This window comes from Telopea speciosissima, unplaced genomic scaffold (genome assembly GCF_018873765.1).
Source record: "Telopea speciosissima isolate NSW1024214 ecotype Mountain lineage unplaced genomic scaffold, Tspe_v1 Tspe_v1.0020, whole genome shotgun sequence".
Taxonomy (NCBI): Eukaryota; Viridiplantae; Streptophyta; class Magnoliopsida; order Proteales; family Proteaceae; genus Telopea; species Telopea speciosissima.
In genome coordinates, this window is record NW_025317356.1 from 91,209 (window position 1) to 104,363 (window position 13,155).

The window sequence follows — 13,155 nt, forward strand, 5'->3', positions numbered from 1 at the left end:
ATGGAACCAGTCTCATGAGTCCATCGCTGCTGTAAGGGCCAAAACACAATTAAAGTTGTCGGGTGTGCATTGAGGGGATGACAAACAACTGAACTTGGGGTTAGTAATGTACCCCTAGGTCATCACGGCACATCCTCCAAGATTCCAAGAAGCTCCCCTATCGCAACATCAGTCTCATTACAGAATGAAGTATCTAAGTGGGGTGACCGAGGTAAACCTTTCGGTGACCTCACTCTCGGGACTCGTGCTAGGAGGGAAGTCGATGAAGTAATCATCTACGAATCTCCCCCACCGCCGGTTAAGAAAGCTCTCTTACACGGATAGACCCGTGTCAAGGTCAATGACTTTGTGGCTAGGCTTGACCACCATAGGGTACAACTCACTAGCATATGTGGTAGCAACATTCACATGTCACAAAGATAACAATTAGATATTAGGGCTTTGGGTGCGGGTATAACATAGGGACTTAAGGGGATTTGAATGTGCAAAGCCCCAGATTGAGGTGATCCTTAGGGTTAGGAACCACCCACAACCCAAGGGTATGCCTTATTTGGCCAAGAGACCAAGATTGCAAAACCAATCCGCCATTTATGGACTCAGTAGTCACCGATCACCGACAGATGGGACCCAGGTACTCACCTATCGGACAAGGTGAAGTCCATCTGTTGGTCACTCTCGGCCATTTTAACGACAGATACAGGGTATTTTTGTATCTGTAGGAAAGGGTTTTTGCACCTGTCGATCACCCTTTTCTTAAATTGATGCCCTTTTTGTATCCATCTCTTATGGGGACCAAAGCATTAATTGAACCTATGTTTATGTATGTAATATAGGGTACTTAATTTCCCTCGGAGACGTATTAGGGATAAGGGTTTTGGAACTCGAATTGAAGTATCAGATTGACAATATAAGTGAGTAAGATAGGTAATCGATTTAATTTGTGGAATGTTTAATGGTATGTGTAGACGCTGAATTTTGTTACCACCCCAGTGATGGCGATGATCGGACGCAGATGACTGACAATGTCCCTGAAAACCAACACTATATCAGAAAATATCTCCACTTGCCCCATAAACATCATGTGCATGACCCCCCAGGTGGCCCCGAACAGCCCATGCAACCCCAAAAGGCAGCGTCATGGTTGTGACCCCATAAGGCAGTGCCCCACACTGTGTAGAGCCATGGCCTACACGGCCCTGCCATGTGGCGTTGTGGCCTTACCGTGCAGTGCCGCACACGCGTTGTGGCCTTACCATGTGGTCTTTGCGGTCCTGCCGTGTATGCTGCACACGCCTGTGCGGCCCTATCATATTTTGTTCTGCCGCGATCCCGCACATTTTTTACGATGCCACCAAACCCAAATTGCCTATGAAAAGGTGGTCACCCCCCTCATTTGCATAATCAAAGTTTGTGGGAGAGGGGGCAACGCCAAAGCTCCAATTTTCCATTTTTTTGCTTGTTTCCTTGTTTTGGGGCTCTTCCCCAATCCGATTTCAGGCCTTCGAGCCTCGTCCCTCTATCCGAAGTCTGGGCTATCCGAGTTCGGCTTCCTCGACTCCTTTTTACCCAAATTTGGGAAACTCCCGTGGCATAGCCACTCTGTTCGGCCTTTGAGCCTCTAGTTTCCAAAGCCTTAGAACACCGTTATTCTGCCCGAGATCTTAAGATCCGACACTCGCAAGCCAGTACTGTGTCCGACGAAGGGACAAAGCCAATCTTTTACCTTGACCTAAGCTGGGGGACGTTGTCCATCTTGCATAATTGCATTTACTTAAAGCATACAGGTACATGTTTCTTCCGTTAACTTTTTAATTCCAATACGATGAAAGTCCTTTCAAGTATTCACATGTAGTCTATAGAAGTTAATGCAACATAGTTTAATTTAATTAAATAATTTGTGCATCATTATTTAGTCATACATGTGGGAATAGGACATGCATAAAAGAGAATAGTCGAAAACAATCATCTAGTAAAAAAACCGGTTTATATGGGGAAGGTGGGTGCCTAACACCTTCCCACTCTTATAACCTGACCACTTACCCCGAATCTCTGATCAGACAAACGAAAGTCTCCTAGTCCTTCTAGAGCTACACCAATGTGTCCTAGGCCATAAACCTAGGTGGCAACTCAATTTCATTTAATTGTATGACCCCCATCCCCTGATAAATTGAACCATACCCCTGAGAAGATGCATTCCTTCTCTCCCTCCACGTGATCCATTCGAGCGCCCCACGAAAATTACGGATCCTCACAGTGGCGACTCCATTGGGGACTGATGGTCAAACTTTCAATACTAGATGTTACTATTGTTGAACGTAAGAATTTTCTTCCTTTTGCATTGATTGATTAAAACATGTTTGGCTAACCCCTATTGTTGTACCAACTACATCATGCATCGTGTTCGAAGTGAAATGAAATGACGAGGGTACTCCCTATTGTGCCTCTACCCCGAGGATGTGGGGCACATCATACTAAATACTCGAGATGGGATGATACCCGCTTCCTGCACCACTATCTTGCGCATACAATACTTCATGGGAACACATAACCCCATGGTTAGTCATTGAACCCCATGTGTAGTCATAGGCAATTCGCGGTCGAAGCCACAACCCTTGATATTTACTGTACGAGTCTAGAATTACTAACAAGGGTATTCACTGGTGTGCCTTGGGGTACTTACTACTCAAAAAGGGATCAGTTTGATTACTCTGAGATGGCATGATCTATTCCTCAGGTATATCATGAGAACAACATACCCGCAATTCGCTATCACGAGCGATAGGTATATCGGTCCTGTCAAGAGTGACCTTGTCCTGTCCTATCAGCCTACCTATTATATGCATCATGTAAGAAAGTAGACCAAATACGACTACGATATGCCACAAGCTAACCTCATACCTTTTTTAGGTCGAAAATGGAAATATCAGCGGCATACTTTCTCTTAATGTAGAATACAAATTAGGGGCAGAATTCTATGTCCCTCGAATGTCCATCAAATGTCCCTCAAATGTCCATCGGATGTCCATCGAATGTCCCTTGGTGCACATCACATGTCCATTTAGGTCAGTGTATAGAAAAAATGTAGCCTCGATTGTCCTTGGAGAAAGATTCACTGTCTAAATAATACGACAATGATAGGATTCTGATGAGAGGTGCTCTGTATTAGGAAAAGGTAGATTGTTGAGAAGTCCTCGATTAAATCTCTCTGTGATAATTCAAATTTGATCTCCGAGAACTATTAAGCGATGAAGCATCTATGATAAACTTGCATCATATCACAAGATTGCAAGGTTTATTCCTGAGTAGTCTTGAACGTATATGCAAACCTCACCATCGACTACCCGAGTAAAATAGAATAAAGAGAGTAAAAGCGAATTGTCACTTTGCTTATATATATATTATATTTGATTGTAAACAGAAAAATATAAAATATTAAACAAGATAAAAAATGAATCACTTGAGTGCTAAGTTTGTCCCCTTTTACGACAATTTCGTAACAAAAAAAGTCCTCGTTATCTATGTGGAACCGTCATGGTAGTCGATTGAACTAGGCCATTCTCTACCAGTTCCCACCTTCTAAGCTTGTTGAAAATTCTGGTTCACCTCCCTTGACTTCTAGTCCCCCAACATAAAGTCCAACAAGGTCACCCCCTGTTACGAGCACCATGGATCCTCTAGAGGTCAATTCTTCAGAGGAAGCACTGAGTCAAGAAATGGTTAACATGTGGAGAGAAATGACAAAGATGAAATAGCTAGTTACGCAATTGGTCCAGTCAATGCAAGGTCAATCTCGAGCAGACAATGCACCAACCCTCAGAGAGTCAAGGGTAACCCCAACGATGTATTGGGCACACCCCAGGATTATAATAGAAGAAGAGGATATAGCCATTAATGCTCACCAGGACCTACCAGAAACAGAAAGGGAGAAGCAGATGAGGGAGAAAGTTGAGAAGCTCGAAGTAGCAATGAAAGGAAAGGCTATTGAGAAACCAAAAAAAGACATGGTTTGCTTCGTTGTAGAAAGAATACCTGGAGATTTCAAATGGAAGCTCGACAAGTTCGACGGGACAAGAGATTCCCTAGCTCACTTGAAGATTTTTATTATAGTAGACAAGTCATGGAATCTCATAGAAAAAAATGGGACAAGTATTCCTTTACTCATTAGCAGGATCAGCTTTGAGGTGGCTAACCCAATTGGACCAAACTCAGACTAAAAATTGGTTGGTGATTATGAAGGCACTCACCAAATAGTATTCTTACAACACTGGAGTGGACATCACCCGACATGAGTTGGAAACCCTGAGGCAAGGAGCCGATGAGGGATTTTCTAATTTCATCATGAGGTTCCGTGAAAAGGCATCCAAGATGTGGAACTACCGGAATAAATTAGAACAAGTTGAAATCATATTGGAAAACTTATATAGAGAATACGATGATGACCTCTACTGTCAGCACATCAAGACCTTCGAAGCACTCATAGCCATTGGGAAGCGCATTGAGGACAAACTCTTCAAAGGGAAACAAGCCCAAACTTCAACCAAAGAGGTTTTCGTATCTTATTTTGGCAAGAACAACAGAGGAGGAAGAGGGAAAGGCCCCGAAGTGAATGTAATTACTATCGTATAGTACACCAAGAAGCAAATTTCAACAACAATTGCTCCTCCTTTAGTGATCCAGGCTGAGCAATCAACCCCAACCAGAAAATTCACCTGTGGCAGTATGATACCTATTCGCCTTTTCTTCAAACTCAAAAGGGAAGGGATGTTGGATGTTGTACCTTCATGGCCCATGAATATGGTCAATCCACCTCTAGGATGTAAGCTAGAGTGGAATTGTTATTACCACAATCAGAAGGGTCATCAGCCAAACAGATGCATACATCTCAAGCATGCAATCCAAGACTTGATAGATCATAGAGTGAACATATTACAAGAGAATATTCCCTTTAAGGACCCGACGGTCCAGATTCAACCTGTGAAGTAAGAGTAAAAGCTGATGGACACTCGAACCTATAGGGCTGTCCTAGTAGCCTAAACTGAGGACAGTAAGAAGAAAAGAAAAGAATAGGAGGCACTAAAGCAAGCGTCGAATGAAGGATTCTCCAACTTTGTCAGAAGGTTCCATAAAGAAGCCAAAAGGACAACCCCCTCTAACGGAGGAAGAGCAAGTGGAGATAATCCTAGAGAATCTACATGGAGTGTATAATGAGTATCCATACCCTCAGTGGAGGGAGATACTAAAAACATTTGCCACCCTGAGTGGTTCGCTTGATGAAGATGAACTTGACTCTCCAAGATCGATCATGGGATCTGTGAATACTTTAGGAGAATGGACAACGGGTTTGGACCCAAATACTCTAATCTGGCCTATGAAAGCACCTTTGAGGGAATTGAGAACAACATGGAGGGATAAAGTTTGCCTCATGTGGCAAATGGATCTCCCTGCAGAAGCAAGAACCAATATCAGCAACTTCCTATAGGAAATGTACGATGAAGAGATGATTAAAAGTCAACCAACACCATTTCATGGTCGAAGCATGTACAGTTAGAAAAGGAGAGCGAGGAGAATTATGGTATGTGTTAACTGTGCAAGGATAAACTACAACAGAAAGTTCAGAGGAGGCGGACAATATTGTGACCGAGGAAAGACCTAGCCTTGGACCATCGGATGATGATGCTTGAGTTTCTAGAGAATGGACTTGATAGTCTTGAACCCAATGCGCAATTGAGAACAATCGGATTCACTAGCCATTAGTGAAACTCTATCTGGAGACCCTTTCCTTATCTAGATGGGAGGAGGGACCAACGATAGTGAAGAAGACTTTGAGTCACCATCTGAAGATGAGTTCTCTGTTGAAACCCTACAGTGGATAAATAGCATCGAAGTTGATTAAACAAACCCAACAGACTTCATTTAGCCTATCCCTTAAGAAGACGAGGGAAGAAGCAGTGACGAAGAAGTAGGGTCTCCAATAAATTAAAGAAGGGCGTGGTGTGTCAAAGGGCAGGACTTAAACAAATGGAATATGAGCATCTTCTACGAAGTGCAAGACATCCTTGAGCTAATGTCTACCACTCATGGCATCCTCTATAAGGTTACTTCCCACTTACCAAACATGGTATGTGAACACTTCATGGCATAATGCAAGAAGATAGAGTTGCCAATGGAAGAAGACTTTCTCCAGAGAACATTGCACAAGTTAAGGAACATGACCTAGTGGAATCTTACTTTGGAGAAAGATTTCTTTGGGAATCCTCCTCAAGATCCCATGTTGTACTCACACAACTGGCCATATTCTGGGCTCCCAAGGATGACAGAAGAATGGGAAACTGGGATTGGTAACATTAATATTGGAGACCCATACTTCAACCCAACGGAAGGAATTCACCCTGTTGCCAGTAGTGGAGAAGAAGGAGATGATTCAAGTGATGAAGAAGCGTCCATGGAAAACCTAAATTAAGAAGTAATAAATGAAGATACGGGTGATGAATTACCCAGCGAAGCATCTGAAATAGAGGTAGAACCTCCTATCAACCAGTATGAGAAAAATTGTGGACCAAGAGCTTGGTCCCTTCCATTCGAAGCAAGAGGGATCCACAGAATGGTTGAAAAGATTCATCAAATGCTTTTAGAAGTAGTACCTTTAGATAAAAGGTACCAAGAAGAATTGCGGCGACAACAACTAGTAAATGAAAAATGGCCATTGCCTCAAGTAATGAAGGAATTGGAAGATGATGTCACCCTGGTATTTGCTTTGACAAAAGATTTGTGTGGAAGTCCTCTAGTATCTCCAGACCGTGGAAGTACAGATTATCATGAATGGGCACGAGCGTACGATAGGTTCTACCTCTACAAGATGAATATGTAAGAGCCAATGAAAGATCCCATGAAAAATATTCATCTGATCATATCCAATGATGAAGAAAGCTCATCATAATAGGATGAACATTTTGGATCTTTATCCAAAGCAATGAGATTCCAAAAATCAGCCAGCGAGATTTTTGAAATGATCCAATAGATGATGCCAGTAAAATCGCGAAGGTCGTACCATGACCAGCTCATCAAGCACCTCCATGAAAAGCAAGAAGCCTTCTCCAAAATTCTGTAGAAGGCCCAAAAGATGATTGCTGCCTTGAAAGCATAATGTGAAGTCACTAGCCCAAGAAGGAGTCCCATGGTGAGAACCCTTGTGATAACTGAAAGTGACTTGGAAAATGAAGAGTTGTGCCCAGTCGAACTCATTATAAAAGGGAAGGAGCTCGTGGTTTCGAAGACCCAAAGTGGAAAGAACTTCAAAGATAAAGGATTGATTGTAGAAAAACCATATGCACCTGCTCCCAATCATGTCAAGTACGAGCCAAAAAATTAGGTGTTGAACCAGCTGAAAAAAGTACAAGCTAACATCTCTATCTGGGGATTATTGATGGCCTCGCGGTTGCATCAGGAAGCAGTTCTGAAAGCACTCAACGAGGTTAAGTACCCATAGAAATGGATCCGAAAGAACTCTCACACATTATAGGGGCCACCTATGCCATGTAGTCTCTTTCCTTCTTAGAAAATGATCTCCTGCTTGGAGGAAAAGACCATAATCGAGCTTTACACATTACAATAAAGTGCATTGGGAATCGAGTCCCTCAAGTTCTGATTGACAGTGGGTCGGCACTTAATGTCATACCTCTCAAGGCTGCAAGTTGTATAGGGTTGGATCTGACCCAAATGAAGCCCTCTACTCAGACAATCCGAGCATGTGATAACATAAAAAGGAAAGTACTGGGCATTTTGACCATAGAAATCTGAGTTGGGCCCGCTCTTTTCACTATTGAATGTCAAGTGATTGACATCCAAGGATCATTCAACATGCTGTTGGGACGGCCTTGGCTGCATTTTGTAGGAGTAATAGCCTGAAGCTTGCATCAAAAAATGAAATTCATTTATGAAGGGAAAATGATCACTATCTTTGACGATCTAGAGATTTTCTACACCTTGGCAAGCATCAAAGTAGGCACCAAAATCCCTACAGATACCCAGTTGGGAGGGTTTGAGATTGGGACAATCAGTGTAATGGCCTCAGAAATGAAGGAGATAATTCCATCTAGTTACCCATCCTCATGGAGCAAAACAATTCTGAAGATGATGAACAACATGGGGTAGTTTCTAGGACTTGGATTAGGAAGGAACCAATAAGGGATTCTACAATTCCCTAACTTTTCTACCTATGGAAACCATCGAGGTCTAGGATAAAAGGTACCAAAGAAAGAGAGTTATCCTTACCACATGAGTCGGGAATGCTAGAAGGCCAAAAAACCATCTCCATACTTCAAGACTTTAAATGGATATTTTGTTAAAGAAGGTGATAGCTTCCTTTACGACGAAATTATTCAGCCTTGGTTCGATCACGACAGTGGAAGTTTCCAACAAGGATTTGAAATCTTCTTTCAAGAGGACATCAATTGGATCACCCTCGAAATAGAACAGATGAAATTGAAAGCTCCTGATGAAGAATTGAATATTGGAGGACTATTTGAAATAGCTATGATCTCTGTAGGAGAGGAAGAAGGGCGAAAACCTTATTTGTTAATTCACCCTGTCCAAGAGCCAATTGTGAACTGGATCAGTGTCTCTAAAAGGTTTAGTAGGATAGTGTCTCAGGGAGTAGTCAGCTTCGAGTTAGTCCTATTTATCAATGAGTCTGTTGTAATTAAGGAGGGTAGTGCCTTCCAGTCTGTCAAGTGTACTTGTATTCCTGCTCGTATCATGAATGAAATCAACCATTCTGAGTATGTCTCCTCTCCATCTGATTCCTCTTTTGATAATGAGGATATCCTCAGACATCATCATTTAATAAAACAATTAAAACAAAGAAAAGCCCAACATGTCTGAGAGGATGTATGCCCTATAAATTTGGGAACTGAACAATGCCCACGAATGGTTAAAATACGAGAACGTGGCTAATGTAGTATATGGGCTTTTATGCCTTGACTTCTTCCTTCAACAGCACCACGTTGACTGCCACCGGGGTTGAAGCTAGGTAGATTTGGAGCTCTTCTTTGGCTTTGGGTCGGGAGAGGAGAGGTGGATTCTCCAAGTACTTCTTCAATTCCTCAAAAGCTTGTTGGCATTCATCTGTCCATATGAAATCTTTTGGGCTCCGAATATTTTTCAAAGTATTAAAGAACAAAAGGCATTTGTCACCCAATCTTAACATGAATCATGTGAGCCCTGCTACTCTTCCATTCAGCCCATGTACTTCTCAGATTGTCTTCGGAGGGCTCATCTCTTGGAAGGCCTTGATCTTCACCGGGTTGGCCTCAATGCCTCGGATGGAGATCATGAAGCCAAGAAATTTTCCCGAAGTCACGCTAAAGGCATACTTGGCGGGGTTCAGCTTCATTCTATTCTTCCTTAGTACTCCGAAAGCTTCTTCTAGGTCAGCCAAGTGATTCTTGGCCTTCAAGCGTTTGACTAACATGTCATCTACATACACTTCTATGTTGCGGCCGATCTGCTCCCGGAACATGTAGTTCACCATCCTTTGGTATGTTGCTCCAGCATTCTTCAATCCAAATGACATGACTTTGTAGCAAAAGTTTTCTTAATCGATTCGAAAGGCCATGTAGGTCTCATCCTCTTCATGCATTAGGATTTGATTATATCTGGAGTACGCGTCCATAAAGCTCAGCATTTTGTGTCCGGCGGTGGCGTCTATCAATAGATCAATCCAGGGCAATGGATACTCATCTTTTGGGTATGGCTTGTTAAGGTCAGTGTAATCGACGCACATTCTCTACTTCCTATTTGATTTGGGAACCATAACGACATTCGCCAGCCAACTTGGGAATTGTTCTTCTCGGATGAAACCTGATTGTCAAGGTTTCTCCACCTCTTCTTTGATTGTAGTTTATCGATCGGGGGCATGATTTCTTCTCTTCTGTTGGATTGACTATCGGCTTGGATTAATGTGGAGTCGGTGCTCAGCTATGTGCCTCAGAATACCTGGCAGGTCTGTGGCCGACCAGGCAAAGACGATAGCATTCATTTTCAAAAAAAATTTGAGCTGATTCCTTTGTTCTTCACTCAATAATGACTCGAGCTATACCATCTAGGTAGGATCCTCCTCGCAGGGAGATTGGGATGAGGTCTTCGATGGGCTTGCTGCGCCTCTCGATGAGCTCATCTCATTGGTCTTCAAGGAGACTCTCGAGGCATATGACCATTCCTCAGGCATTTCCCTTGTTTTGCTTGATGAATGTTGCGTAACATTCTCATGCTTTCTTTTGGTTACCTCGAATTTCTCTAATCCCGTTCGCCGTAGGGAACTTTATCTTTAAGTGTACCGGTGATATGATGGCTTGGAGGGCGGTGAGTGACAGACGACCAAGTATGGCATTAAAAGCCACCACCGACTGCACCACCATGAACTTGACTTGGATTATCGCTTGACATGGCCCCTGCCTGAGCGTAACTAGTAGCTTAATTGACCCTTTGATCGTGGCCAAGGCTCCTAAGAATCCATGTATGGAGGTTCCCTCAGGTTTGAGTGCATCATCGCTGAAGCTGAACTGTCGATATGCGTCGAGTAACAATAGATCCATCGACGCACCCGTATCTATCAATACTCGATGAACGGGTCTCTTTGTGATCTCTACCTGCCCCACTAAAGCATTATTATGAAGTAAGCTTATACCTTTGAGGTCAGCCTTGGTGAAAGAGATTGTTGTTTCAAACTTCGTCCTCTTGCTCGACATCTCAGCAACGACGAACATAGCGTTAGCCTCGGCCTTCCGTGTGGATTATTGTCTGGGTCCTCCAAGGATGGTGTATATGGGTGCTTCCTTGTTGCTACTTGGCCCTGGTCCATCATCTTTCTTTTTGGGTCGGGCTTCACTTTCATCGTGCTCGATCCTTCGGCCGTCTTGCCTCGTTTCGGCCTTCTTTTGATCACGTCTTCAGATCGTCGACCTCCGCGGTCATCTCGACTCCCTTTTACATACCACTTCAGATGTCCTGCATTGATCAGCTCTTCACTTTCTCTTTTCAGTTGGTAGCAATCCTCGGTGTTGTGATCGATATCTTTGTGGAACTGACAGTATTTGTTTGAATTTCATGATGACCAGGCTTGCATCAGTCGTGGTGTGCGAATATACCCGTCATCTTGAATTTGCATCAAAATTTCCTTCTGCCACGTGTTTAAAGGAGTGTAGTTGGGGCATGGTCCATCATCTCAGTTCAGCGGTCAGTTTTGGTCCGCTTTTCTTCCTTGCGACCATCACCTACCGATATTTTCCTCTCGCTCTTTCCCTCATTTGCCTTTCTCGCCTGAAGCACTTCCGCCATGTTAGCGAACTCATAAGCACCTCTCTAAGAGCTCAGGAATGTTCTTGGTCGATTTTTGGACTAAGTCTTTAATGAGGTCCATGTCTAAGAGACCATTGCTCATCGCTGTGTGTGTCATAGCCTCATCTAAATCCTTGATATCCAAGGAGTTCCTTGTTAAAGCGGGAGACGAACGCTCGGATCGACTCGTCGGGCTTTTGCTTCACGCTCAGGAGATTAAGCATCATCTTCTTGTGTTTCATGCTGTACTAGAAGCGTGCAACGAAGGCTTGGCAGAGCTGAGCAAAGCTCATGATGGAGTTTGCCAGCAACCATGAGAACCACGACGTCGCCGCACCTTTAAGAGATGAAGGGAAGGCTCGGTAGGAGATGAATTCTGTTCCCCCGTACATGGTCATCATCACGTTAAAGTAGTTGATGAGATCCATCGGGTCAATGGGCTCGTCATATCGGTCGAAGGGAGGTAGCTTGAACCCAGCTGATAGTGGCATGGTGATAATTTTTGGAGGGTTGGGGTGCAGCCCAACAAGCGATCAAGCGTCCGGGGCCGTCTACTTCTTCAATCCATCAACCTTTTTGACTAACTCTCGCAATAGCCTTTCTACTTCGGTTTTAGGTGCTCAGACATCCTGCTTCGTAGGCCAAGTTTGGCTCTCGCAATCGTCCAGCTGCGATCAATCATTGTATTCAAATCAGTCAGCTTCGCCCCTTCTCCCCCGTCATTCGCTTTGGATGTTAGACCCACGAGGACTTCTTTGTTGTTCTTCTTGGTGTGTTGGGCTTCGGAGTCGAGGACTATGGTGGGATATCTCTCCCTCTCTAGTGTCACGACCTTCATTAGGGTCTTCCCATCATTCTTGGCATCCTCTCCGCTGCCCGTCCTCCCCCAATCAGCCTGAGAATACTGATCTCCTAGCGATCGACACTGCCGGTTTGAGTTCTCCTCTTGCTCTCAGGCTCTAACTGCATTCCCGTTCATCCAAATGAGCACTCCTGTTTGAACGTAGAGGAGGAGTATTTTGATGAGGCAGACAAGATGATGAGACTCAGGTCGGCTCGACTCGGTGTTGGTCGACATTTTTCCACCGGACTTCCTCAATGAGTGTAGGAGCCAAGGGTGGTGTGGCCGGCAGTTGGCCCAATAGCCTCCCCTGAGCCATCTGGTTCATGACGGTATGCATCATCATGTTGGTGTGGAGTACTTGCAGCTGAATATCCATGACTTGTCGATTGTTTGCCAGGGCTTCAGGGTCTATTTTTGACATGGGGGGTGGCAGCAGATTAACCCAACCAGAGTCTGCTCTGCTTGGGTCTAGCCTTTCGTCGCAGTGTTCAAGACACTTCCTCCATTGCCATCATCTCCTGGTAGGGCCGGGTTGGCCGCGACACTCATGCTGCGCTGAGTTCCCATTCCTCGTGGGGGTCCATCCGCCAAACCCTGCCATGAAGTTTCAGGGGGCGACGAGTGCCTAGCTCATCCATCGGGCCACGACTCATCTCCATGGGAGGTAAAACTGTGCTGACCCTATCTTGTTTGCACGAGCATTATCTTCACTTTCTCGATCGGTAGAAATGACGATGTTTAGCTGACATTATTCCCACAGACGGCACCAAATCTATTACTTGTGAAAACCTTCATTGTCCAGTTTGCCCAAGGATGAGCCTGCAAAAACCGAGTGGGCACAAGAGAGCCGGTGTGGCTCCGACTAAGGACTCTCTGATGCCTAAGTCAGGTCTCCGGTGCAACAGCGTTTCGACTTGGTGAAAAGTGAAATGTCGTTTGAAATCCATACCTGGTTATTTATAGGATGAAGCTGAGGC